At 30.7% G+C, this 13,113-nt stretch overlaps 1 protein-coding gene and 1 long non-coding RNA gene across 2 annotated transcripts in view; one reads left to right on the forward strand and one right to left on the reverse strand.

Moving 5' to 3' along the window:
- LOC145263639 (putative uncharacterized protein C7orf78) overlaps window positions 1–8,611 on the reverse strand; it is a 58,832-nt gene extending 50,221 nt beyond the window's left edge. The window contains exon 1 of the mRNA XM_080120493.1: window positions 8,199–8,611. The gene's annotated coding sequence lies outside the window, so the exon portion shown is untranslated. The remainder of the gene's footprint in view (window positions 1–8,198) is intronic.
- LOC145263640 (uncharacterized) overlaps window positions 1–13,113 on the forward strand; it is a 417,445-nt gene that overhangs the window by 99,096 nt on the left and 305,236 nt on the right. Inside the window, exon 2 of the long non-coding RNA XR_013864583.1 lies at window positions 4,404–4,508. This is a non-coding gene — a long non-coding RNA (uncharacterized LOC145263640). The remainder of the gene's footprint in view (window positions 1–4,403; window positions 4,509–13,113) is intronic.

The raw sequence follows: 13,113 nt of genomic DNA on the forward strand, positions 1-13,113 counted from the left end.
TATTTTAATGGTGAGTGCTCTGACGAACTGCAGACACTTGTGCCCCCACGTCGCAGACACCCTCGACAAACCCGACAGGCAGCTAAATCCCACCCCCACACAGTAGAGATCCCTAGATGCAAAAGATCTTTCTACTCCAGTAGTTTCTTCCCCAGAACCGCTAGACTCTGGAATTCCATTCCAGGATCATGCTTCCCTAACTGTACTGACATGCAGAAGTTCAAGTGCAACGTGAACCGACATCTTGCTGCCCAAATCCCTACATAGTGCCCCCGTAGTTGCTGACCCTGATAGTAGCCCCCTACACCTGAGTGGCAATGTGCCTTGTTTGGGGTGAAAATGTAATAAAAAAAAAAAAAAAAAAAAAAAATTAGTGCTTTCTCGAATAGTTAAAGAATTATTGAATCAATATCAAGCATAATGAATTTACTTTTGTTTTTTGTGAATTTTTGGAATCGGTTTATCAGCTCCCCCAAAGAAATCCAAAAGTTATGTTGTATTTTAAAGTTGGTATTATCCTGTCTAATAGGTAATATCAGTAAAAAAAAAAAAAAACTAAGTCTAAAACACACGTTGCAATTAATCTAATACTAGGTTTATTGTTGAAGTCAGGTTTGTGATCTTTCAGTAAAAACCGAGGATTAAATTAGGTATATACTTCTTTTTTATCCTAAATGTTCATTTTATCGCATATTCTTTGCCTTTTTAGATTTTTTTATTTAGTGTGTTTGTGTGTATGTATGTGTGTTTGTGTGTTCGCTAAAAACTTTCGACAGACATGATGAAAATTCACAAACTCGGTATCATATTAAGGCCCCATCCTTCGCTCGAAAAATATCGAAAAATTGGCGAAAACCGTTCATTCTTTCACCCCGAAATCGACAATTTTCGACAGGGTGGGATCAACAAAAACGGTCCTCTCGTAACGACCGGTTCTACGCATGCGTCAGATGACGTCATGACCTGATTTACTTGAAATAGTTGAAAAACTGACTAAATTTCATGTACGTCGCGTTATCTCAGTTAGTTAGTGCGTTGGTTCGTTATCTAAACGTTTTGGGTTCGAATCGTGGTGCGAGATGTCTTTTTTTTTTTCGATGTTTTAAATTTAAATATTGAACCAGTGTTATTTAAGCCATTTTTCACATAACGTTTTTTCCTGTTTTTTTTTTGTTTTTTTTTTACTTCGCTTATTCTTAGCGACACCCGACCACACACCCAAAAACACCCGGGTACCCACCGATTTTTTAAATTTTAATATCGAAACAGGCTTATTTAAGCCATTTTTCGCATGTTTTTGTTTTTAACGTTTGTTTTTCTGTTTTCTTTTTTGTTTTTTCGATTTTTACATTTAACATCATTCGTTTGCCTTACGTTAGTTTTTTTTCGATGTTTTGATTACCCCCCCGCTTAAGTTTTAACGTTCGTTTTTCTGTTTTCTTTTTTTTACTTCGCTTATAACAAACAAACCTGGTCATTGACCTCATTTGCTGAATAGCTATTGCTTACGTCATCGTCGTAACGCCCGCACAAAATCTTGCGGGCACCTGTCAATTTTGTTCTTAAATAAATTCAAACATCTTTCAATATCTCATTCTAGCTGGCCGAACGGTTCATGTTTTTTTTCACATTTTATTTTCCAACTTCGCCTCAGGGCTTCGGGTTCGATCCTACCAACTTTTACCCCCCCACCCCCTCCGGTTTCTTTTTTATTTAACAGCACACACACCTCTAAACACCCGGACAACGCCGGGTACCCCCGCTAGTCTATATATATAAAAAGCAAATGCAGCACGTGCATTTTAGTATGTCCAAAAAAGGCTTTTTCACCAATGGTCCCGGGGTCGTTACTATCGCTTAGAACTGTTTATATATCCCCTAGATATTAATATCTAGGATTTGGGAATGTGCGTTACATCTTGATTTATTTACAGCGACTTTTAAAAATTATTGCTATTTTGGCTTCTCATGTGTTGATTAGGCATTTTCCTATAAAAGCAAAACTAATTCAAAGCCAATACAATGTTCTCGGCAATTGTGCCAGGAACGTCCACAAGCAATCAGCTTTAATGCAAGGAAAATTCCTTATATCAGGCAATTGCTATTCAATTTGGACAATCCCTTTTTATGGAGTAGCTGGTTTCTCCCCAACATCTTGGGGGAAACAAAACCAGCCAAAGTTGAGTAAACAAACCAAAAAAAAAAAAAAAAAAAAAACCTGCCCCCCAGCAGTAAATGTTAACTCTGCTACTTCTATTTGACCTCATTAATGAGGTCAAATAGAAGTAATGGAGTTAACTGTTCACCAACCAAGAAAAGTTAACGTTGCACGTTTTTTTTTTTCACACTTTATTATTTTCCAACTGCGCCTCAAGGCTTCGACTTCGATTCTTCCTACTTACCTACCAAAACTTTTTTTTTTTTTTTTTAAACAAACACCCGGGCAACACCGGGTACCCCCCCCCAGTCTATTATATAAATCTCACCTTTCTGTTTAAATGTATGCATGTCTAACTAAAACTTTCAGAGGCGACGGATTATCATGAGATCAGAATCCTTTTGACTCGACTCTTCGGACGACAAATATCGAAAAATTAGCCAAAAACATTAAATCCTTCACCTGGGCAGTTTTCTACAAGGAGGGTCGGTTTTTCTGCTGACGTTTTTGCAAGTAATTCAAACCTCACGTCGCATAAAATACATTATTTCGACCGCCTGTGACGTCACAATAGCAGTAGCTGTATCAATAAGACAGTTTTTATTTCACCTCTTTTTCACCTTCGCGTCACGGGTTTGAGCCTGACTACTACAACTTCTTTTTTCGCTTTGCTCAATACACACCTACAAACATCCGGGTAACGCTAGTCTATAATATAAATCTCAAAAGTTTGTGTGTGTATGTATGTGTGTGTGTGTGCAGTCAGCACCAACCCTATACAGGGTTTAACCGGCTTCCTCCGAAGGAGGAAGTTTCATGGGAGTATGAAATTCACAAGCGGTCCCCAGTCACATGTATCCATTCGTTAGGGGAGATGACGACGTTAGGCTTTTGCAACTTTTTGCAGGGAGGTGTCGACGTCCTCCTACATACAGCGCCTGGTCTTCCCAAATTGGTCACCCATTTTAGTAATGACCAGTTGCTTAACTTCAGTGATCTGACGGGAACCGGAGTGTCAACGTGATTATGCCGTGTGTGTGTGTGTGTGAGTATGTATGTATATCTTGCTAAAACTTGTCATCTGAATCGGATCGGGTTGAAACCATCTGAAAAAGCAATCCCTTGGCTGCATAAAATATGAAAATTAGAAAAAAAAATGGTCGATTATTTCATATATCGTATCAACCATTTTTAAAAATAAACGTTTAAACCAAGGAAGATTCAGAGAAATTATGCCTTTCTAACTGGCTTCGAAAACTGTGTATGTGCGTTTTTGAATTGGTTTAAATAATAAAAAAAAAAAACATTCCAATGTTATTTCGCTCTCTGCATCGTGGAGCAGTAGATTAGGAGTTTGCCTCCTAAGATTTAGTTTTCACGTTCGAGTACATGTAACGGTGGGTTTTTTTTTTTTTTTTTTTTTTTTTTTTACAGAGTTGTTTTGCAATTTTAAATAATTTCCTTATTTCGATTTTTTGTTATCACAGTTTTTAAAAGTTTTCACATTCAAACAAGGTTAAAAGATTTTTTATTTACCACATTTTTCTTATTTCGAGGCTTATTACGTAATGTAATTTTTTTTTTCTTTTAACTAATCGTTTTTATAATTGTTATATCACTTAAAACAAATTCGACTTTTTTTAAAAACTGAACTATTTTCATTTTTTCGTTGCAGCACACCGTAATGAGAAATTTTTCCGAGTTTGCTTAAACTTGTTTTCAAGTACTTTTTTTCTACCCAATTACATTTTCTTGTTTTTATCCGTTCTTTTATTTTTGAGTTAACAACCATGTCTAAACCCAACTTCATCTCCACCGGGGCAACGCTGGGAATCCATACTAGTACTATGTATGTTCATTAATTTATCTGCTGGAACTATAAGGTTTGGATTGTCTATTTTTTAAATGTCTTCTTTATGCTTTTTATTTTAGGGTTCAAATGTTTGTGTTTTTTAAAAACTCTCACTCACTCACACACACACACACAAGGGGGTGTGAGTTCTGTTATAGAGGCGTTGATTTAATTTGAATAAAATATGCATCAAATGCGCTTGAAAGCCAAATCACAACGCAATATCACAGAAAATAAATAATATTTTACTTGTTTGAAATTTATAATTTAAATATATTTCAGAGCTAAACTCCATCCTCAGTATGTTGTTTTTTTTTTTTCTTTTCTTCTTTCTTGCCGTTCTTCTTCTATATGGAACTCACACCCTTGACGTTTTTTTCTTCTGTCGTGCAGGTGGAAGTCAACTGTCCTAAGGAGCTGTCATGGAAAATGAACCTCTACAAAGGCTACATTACCATTTGCCATCCTGATGACCATCATATTAACATGATGAGTACTGTAAGTTGAATCCTTTGTGTTTGGAAATAACGGTTTCAATCCTACCCAAAGCTGGCCAGTTGGCCAAAACTGGTGAGATGACAATAACTATGGAAGGGTGATCGGATTTTTCTGTTTGTAAACTGTTTCACGAATGCACATGCACGACCGTGGATACAAGAGATTCTTGAAATTTATAATTGAAAAATATTTCAGAGTCAAACTCCATCTTCGGTATTTCGTACATCTTTTGTTTGCCTTTCTTTCTTCTTTCTTGCCATGATGTAAAGTTGGCGAAAGAAAAGTCAGTAAAGATCCGCGCGTTGTCTCTCAGCGGTTATAATTTGAAATCCCGGAACGGTGCGTTGGCTTCTATGGGTTCGAGCCTGCCTGCCTACTACCACTTCCCCCAGGGTTCCTTATTACACCGCCTACCCACCCGGGCAACGCGTCATGGCAAGAAAGAAAAAAGAAAGACCCCCCCCCCCGCTACTACCATTTTTTCATTTTTTTTTTTTAAATTGCTCTCCCCACCCGGTGTGCCTACTGTTGTTTTGACCCCCCCCTCCTGCTACTACCATTTTTTTTTTCTTTTAACACCTCTCTCCACCAGGACTTCCTACTGTTATTTACCCCCCCCACACACACACACGGGCAATGCCGGGTTTCCCCGCTAGTTCGTTATACATTATATATATTGTATATTATGCTAAGTTCAAATGTATTGAACTAAAATAAAAAACAATATTTCAAAGTTCAATACATATGTAGAGCTATTGCTGAACCCCTGACGAAATGAGTAACGTCGTCGAAACGTTGATTAATCCACGTAGTTCTTTTTCTGATGTTTATCTGATTTCAGTTTACTAATATCGTCGAAACTTAAGTGAAATGATATACCCTCGTCAGGCGTTCAACAATAGCTCTACCTATGTATTGAGCACTTGAAATGTTTTTTATAGTCTAAGACATCTATGTAAAATCAGATCAAGTGAGTTTGAAAAGCCAGTTAAATAATAAATTAACAAAAAAAAAAAAAAAAAAAAAAAAAAAGGCAAATTTCCAAATTAGAAAATTAGCCTCTTTCTGCTTTCTTAACTATTTTCTGTCCTCCGCTCTACAGCTACGGTTTAAATAATATTACGACTTGTGACGGTATTCCCTTTCGTTTACAATCGACCGTCAATATTTTTACTCTTTCCTTCCTTTATTAAGAAACGGGGAGAGAGAGAGAGAGATGGAGAGAGAGATAGAGACAGAGATAGAGAATGAGAATGGTAGAAACTGCATAGGAGAGGGGGTAAAACAGAGGTGGGTGGTAAGGAAAAGAATTTGAAAGAGAGAGAAAGGAGAGAGAGATGAGGGGGGTAGAAATTATAGAGGTCATCGGGAGTGGAATAAAACCAGAGAGAGAGAGAGAGAGAGAGAGAGAGAGAGAGAGAGAGAGAGAATGAAAAATTAATTAAAAAAAAATATTTGATGGGTTATTTCCGAATCGCGGCTTATTAGAACAATTGAAAGAAAAAGTTTCAAACAACTAAATCATAAAACTGAGGAATATTTTAGCATGTATTTTGCTTGATTGAAATATGTCGGTTTTGTTTATTAGGCACTACCAAAATTCACCACAAAATTACCCCCCCTCTATATGTAAAACGATATAACTTTATTATAAATTAATATTATCAATATAACTTTTGTACTATTTAAAAGAAGGGAAAAATAAACTTAATTTAAAAAAAAATTTTCATCGTACGAAAATAATGAAATTGCGAGACGAAAATCATGTTTACATAATTGGTGCTTAAAAATAACGTTCCCATATAGTAAGCATTCCGAACGTGAAAACATACCCGTGTTTAATAAATCTAGCAAAAATCAACTGATGGTCAGATTTTCTTGAAATTTTCGATACTTATCCATTTTAGAATGAAATCTATATAATTATAAAACTCAAATGACCTTGTAACGGTGTATGTAACCCACTTTCCGGTTTACGACATCCGGTTGCGCATGCGCGCATAACCTGCGCACTGAAATATGAACGTTATTATTTCGAAATTATTATTTAACATCGGTAGAGTGATGTTTAAAATAACGAACGTAATCAGAGATGAACGATGTAAAAAAAAGCAAAAAAAAAAAAAAGCAGATATATCAAAATTTGAATCTAACTAGAATAAGTATTATGGTATCTGTTCAGTGCACATTTACCTATAGGTATGGTTAACCACTTATAATTCAGTAACTTATCTTTTTTTTCAAAAATAATCAATTATAATAAACAGAACGACTCAAATCTATATATTCTTTTTTCATTTTAATATACTTCCATAGAAATATTTCTGTTATGTCAAAAAACAAAAAAACAAAACTATTTTCTTTACGTCACAAGTGTCACGCTCATACATGAATTCCATAGCTAATATAACATACTGACCCAACGGGTCACGGGTAGTCTAGTTACATATGAAATGCAGTTTCCATAAAATATACAAGGGAAAATATTTTAGTGCGTGTCCCCATTTACTTTTTCGAAATTTGAAAAATATATTTAAATCTATCGACATTTCTATTTATTATGAAACAGAAGAGTTAAAGTAAAACATTTATTTTTTTTAAATATTTAAATACACGTATTGAACAAAAAATTACCTTGAAGTTGCAAAAAAAAAAAAAAAAAAAAAAAATGATTTTTTTTTAAATAGCGTTTTTTCTCGAATTAATATATACTATAATCAGTTGAATTGCTAAGAAAAAGAAACTTCCTAAAAATTTAATTAATTTTTAAAAGATTAAAACGATTAAAATTCCATTATTTCAAAATGTTCCGTTACATAGATTTTTAATTAATTGTGTTTAATTTTTTTTTTTTTTTTTAAATATTAAGTTTTAATATAAGCATGGCGCTTGTCAGCTATTTTATCGCCAGATTAAAACCATTTTGAAAATATTGCACAAATATTATACATTTTGTAGGTCTTTTTACCGAACAAAATATGGAACCCGTAGTTAACCAAATGAACATAGAATAAAACCGTATTTCATATTTAATATACAAATGTTTATACTATTAATCGTTAAACTGTAAATCTTAAAACCTAACAAAATTATAAAACATTAATTACAGTTTGAAGAAGATAAAGGTTTTAAAAAAATCATTAAAGTCGCTTCTGCTTTTCCTTAGTTCGTATAGTTAACACAAATCTGACGTCACGGAAACACGCGGTCCAGTTTTCACAACCGTTTGGCAGACCTTATTGTTTATATTAGTGATTTTTTTTAAACCAACGCATTCCAGGTGAAAACATTACGTACTTACCTGTCATGTCAAAATAAGTATAAATTCTAAAAATTCTGAAAAATGATTCGGTAGAAAATAGTCACAAGTAAAAATAAAATTTATCAAGTTTTATCATTTTAATGTGGAAGAGTTGTGCGACCAATTCAGTATGACAAACTGACTTATCTCCCTTGACTTAAACTAAGAGTCCGCTCTTCTTAAATCAACGTATTTCCGAACGCAATTGTGGATGATTTTTTTTTTTTTTGTTAAAAATACTTCTAGCACATTCTCTACCAGATAATTTCTTCGTAATTTTTGGAATTCATACTTATTTCGCCATGACAGGTAAGTACGTAATGTTTTCACCTGAAATGCGTTGGTTTAGAAGATCAGCAAAGTAAAGAAGCACCAAAATGTCTACTTACTCTTATAAGTTTCAAATCGAAGGCGGCTGAATTGGCGAAAAACAAAACGGAAGCCTTTTTTTTTTTTTTTCTTGGGCAAAATTGATTTGTGGTTGGTAGTCGTTTCGTCGCAATTACCAACACGGATTCGTGTCTTCGTAACTTGGCAAAACAAATTTATCAAAATATACATTAAATAAACAAACAAGAAAAAAAAGAAAAGAAAAAAAGAAAACTATGCGTTGGTTGACCTTTGACTCCTTTTTGAAGGCGGGAGGTCCGATTTGACAAACCTGCGACCCCTACCCTACACTACCACTTACCCCCCTCTCATTGTGAAATAAAACTCCATTCACCATTTCATTGTCATAAGCAGGGACGGAGAGGGTATGGTGGCCAATCAAGCAATACTTATACAAACAAAACACACGTCTCACTTAAATAATTTTCTAAACAAATAGCGAATAAAAAATATCGAATAAAAAAAAAAATAGCAAATAAAAAAAAAAATAGCAAATAAAAAAAAAATAGCAAATAAAAAAAAAAATAGCAAATAAAAAAAAAATAGCAAATAAAAAAAAAAATAGCAAATAAAAAAAAAAATAGCAAATAAAAAAAAAAATAGCAAATAAAAAAAAAAAATAGCAAATAAAAAAAAAAAATAGCAAATAAAAAAAAAAAATAGCAAATAAAAAAAAAATAGCAAATAAAAAAAAAAATAGCAAATAAAAAAAAAATAGCAAATAAAAAAAAAATAGCAAATAAAAAAAAAAATAGCAAATAAAAAAAAAATAGCAAATAAAAAAAAAATAGCAAATAAAAAAAAAATAGCAAATAAAAAAAAAAATAGCAAATAAAAAAAAAATAGCAAATAAAAAAAAAAATAGCAAATAAAAAATATCGAATAAAAAAAAAAATAGCAAATAAAAAAAAAAATAGCAAATAAAAAAAAAATAGCAAATAAAAAAAAAATAGCAAATAAAAAAAAATAGCAAATAAAAAAAAAAATAGCAAATAAAATAAAAAATATCAAATAAAAAAAAAAATAGCGAATAAAAAATATCGAATAAAAAAAAAAAATAGCAAATAAAAAAAAAAATAGCAAATAAAAAAAAAATAGCAAATAAAAAAAAAAATAGCAAATAAAAAAAAAATAGCAAATAAAAAAAAAATAGCAAATAAAAAAAAAAATAGCAAATAAAAAAAAAAATAGCAAATAAAAAAAAAAATAGCAAATAAAAAAAAAAATAGCAAATAAAAAAAAAATAGCAAATAAAAAAAAAATAGCAAATAAAAAAAAAATAGCAAATAAAAAAAAAATAGCAAATAAAAAAAAAAATAGCAAATAAAAAAAAAAATAGCAAATAAAAAAAAAATAGCAAATAAAAAAAAAAATAGCAAATAAAAAAAAAATAGCAAATAAAAAAAAAATAGCAAATAAAAAAAAAATAGCAAATAAAAAAAAATAGCGATTAAAAAAAAAAATAGCAAATAAAAAAAAAATAGCAAATAAAAAAAAATAGCGATTAAAAAAAAATAGCGATTAAAAAAATATCGAATAAAAAAATATCGAATAAAAAATATCGAATAAAAAAATATCGAATAAAAAAATATCGAATAAAAAAATATCGAATAAAAAAATATCGAATAAAAAAATATCGAATAAAAAAATATCGAATAAAAAATATCGAATAAAAAAATATCGAATAAAAAAATATCGAATAAAAAAATATCGAATAAAAAAATATCGAATAAAAAAATATCGAATAAAAAAATATCGAATAAAAAAATATCGAATAAAAAAATATCGAATAAAAAAATATCGAATAAAAAATATCGAATAAAAAATATCGAATAAAAAAATATCGAATAAAAAAATATCGAATAAAAAAATATCGAATAAAAAAATATCGAATAAAAAATAGCGATTAAAAAAATATCGAATAAAAAAATATCGAATAAAAAAATATCGAATAAAAAATAGCGATTAAAAAAATATCGAATAAAAAAATATCGAATAAAAAAATATCGAATAAAAAAATATCGAATAAAAAAATATCGAATAAAAAATAGCGAATAAAAAAATATCGAATAAAAAAATATCGAATAAAAAAATATCGAATAAAAAAATATCGAATAAAAAAATATCGAATAAAAAAATATCGAATAAAAAAATATCGAATAAAAAAATATCGAATAAAAAAATATCGAATAAAAAATATCGAATAAAAAAATATCGAATAAAAAATATCGAATAAAAAAATATCGAATAAAAAAATATCGAATAAAAAAATATCGAATAAAAAAATATCGAATAAAAAATATCGAATAAAAAATAGCGATTAAAAAAATATCGAATAAAAAAATATCGAATAAAAAAATATCGAATAAAAAAATATCGAATAAAAAATAGCGATTAAAAAAATATCGAATAAAAAAATATCGAATAAAAAAATATCGAATAAAAAAATATCGAATAAAAAAATATCGAATAAAAAATAGCGATTAAAAAAATATCGAATAAAAAAATATCGAATAAAAAATAGCGATTAAAAAAATATCGAATAAAAAAATATCGAATAAAAAAATATCGAATAAAAAAATATCGAATAAAAAAATATCGAATAAAAAAATATCGAATAAAAAAATATCGAATAAAAAAATATCGAATAAAAAAATATCGAATAAAAAAATATCGAATAAAAAAAATATCGAATAAAAAAATATCGAATAAACAAAAAAAAAAAAAAGTTTATAAACAATAAAGAACAGATTTTTTGATAAACACACAATTGTCAATTTTAGCCATTTTAACCTGAAAGGCACTCACTCCTATGAGGGCAACCGGTGTTTTCCCGGAAAATCCGTTCCGTTACTTTTTTTTTTTTTTTTACTCATATCAGGTTTAGTGCTTGTGCAAAATTTCAAACAAACCGAAGGCGTTGTTCTTGAGAAAAGTGAGGACAGACAAACAGACAAGGATGAATTTACAGGTTCACCCTTTTGTCGGGGGGGGGGGAACCAAAAAAACGTATATAAACAATGAAGAGCTGTGATACACCGAAACACGGCTATCTGTGACACTTCGACAGAAAAAAAAAAAAAAAGTGGCGGTAGGTAAGTGGTTAACGACACGAACTGATAACCTAGATGTTCCAAGTTCGAATGAATCTCGTTCATTCCAATAAACACTTTAACTTAAGAGATGTTAACAACCGTCAGGTGGTGTTATGTTGTTAGTCTACCGGAAAACACCGGAAACTATTAAAATGATCGATTATTATGATTGGTAAAAGTATGTTAGATATATTTTAAGTATGTGAAAAGTCATGTTAAGTTGAAATATTTACATTTAATAGTTGTCAGGGGTGTTAACTTTGTGTTAATTTGACAGATGAAATTTAAACTAACCATAATATAAGCAAATATACGTGACAAAACCCAGCAAGGATCTTTAGGCTACGTGTAGTGATGACGTCATAAAAATATAGATTTTCAGATGTAGTTATGTGGGAGATCAGTTCAATACAATGCGTTTGAGATTGATGGGGTTTTTATAACTGGACGCCTAATGGTAGTCAAAGGGGGGGGCAACTTAAAAAAAATTAAATCTTATACAAAGCGTGCCAACTCTGAAAAAGAACCCAACAAAGAATAAATGATTATATATAAAAATATAATTTCCGACTGAGCGTTTTCATTTTCAGAGAGAAGCCCCTTTAATTTCAGGACGCGTGGAAGGAAGATTTGAGGTATGTTTATGCTGGTGTTCCAACCGACGATTTCTGTAAACTTAATTTATGTATACACGCATCAACACTCAATAGAGAATACACTACACGAATCACATATCAGAACGTTAACACTCATACATTAAAAGAGACTTATTATAGAACACCCCCCCCCCACACACACACACACACAAAAACAAACCTATATACGTTCGCTATATGGCTACGATAGTTATATACACCCTAGCATACAACATAAGTTGGTGCCGTTTCAAAATCCCTTTAGATTATATATCATCCGTTAGAATCCCCCTCCCTGCCACATAACAGTGGTTCCTCCTGTAAGTATCCAATGTTTTTCTAGAAACAATTCTAACTAGAAAGATATCTGGGAAATGAATGCCAACAATAATTATCTGAGTCATATGAAATGAAATGGCTTTCAGCAACAAGGGGGGAGTCACATTTTGTTAAGGGACTTCTAGTAGAAGAATACCTTTTTAGGATAACCTATTCCATGCATTCCAACTTTATTCAGAATTGTCTGGTTTATTCTCTTCCTTTATATTTATGTTTGGTCTTTGGGCTGTAATCACACCGTAGTATCAATGCCATATTGTGGTGAGCAATGTCAAAGCTCTGAACGATTATTATTGATTTTTTAATCGTTTTGAAGAAAAAGTTATGCATAGAGAATGTTTTGAAAGAAACGAATGTTTAGCTAAAAATTTATGTTAAAAATTTAACGGAGGAAGTTTAACTTGGATTTAGGAATGTTTATGGATAAAATATTAGATATTTATGCAATAAAATAGATTTAGGAATTCAATTTTATAAACAATGGAACTGACCTGATAACCTGGTAACAAAGAAAGTAGGGTTTGATCTATACAGAGAGAATGTTTAGAAAGAAAGGAATGTTTAGTTAAAATATTTGCTAAAAATCTAATGGAGGAATTTTAACTTAGATTTAAAAACAATAAAATTGAATTCCTAATAACAGTAGGTTTTGATAGTCTAGAGATCCAAGTAAGTGGGCAGAACGAGGGAGCTGTCCACGAGAGGAGGTTACAAGAACTAAAGGGAGAAAATGGTGCAAGTCCCTGGGGAAAACGCACAACTGTGAAAATGACAAACGAAGAAAAAAGAAATCCTGTTGTTACTGCTTCACAATGAAATATAATAAACTTATAACTTAAAATATT

The sequence above is a fragment of the Euprymna scolopes genome, chromosome 39 (assembly GCF_053919585.1).
Source record: "Euprymna scolopes isolate OS-2025 chromosome 39, ASM5391958v1, whole genome shotgun sequence".
NCBI classification, from domain to species: domain Eukaryota; kingdom Metazoa; phylum Mollusca; class Cephalopoda; order Sepiida; family Sepiolidae; genus Euprymna; species Euprymna scolopes.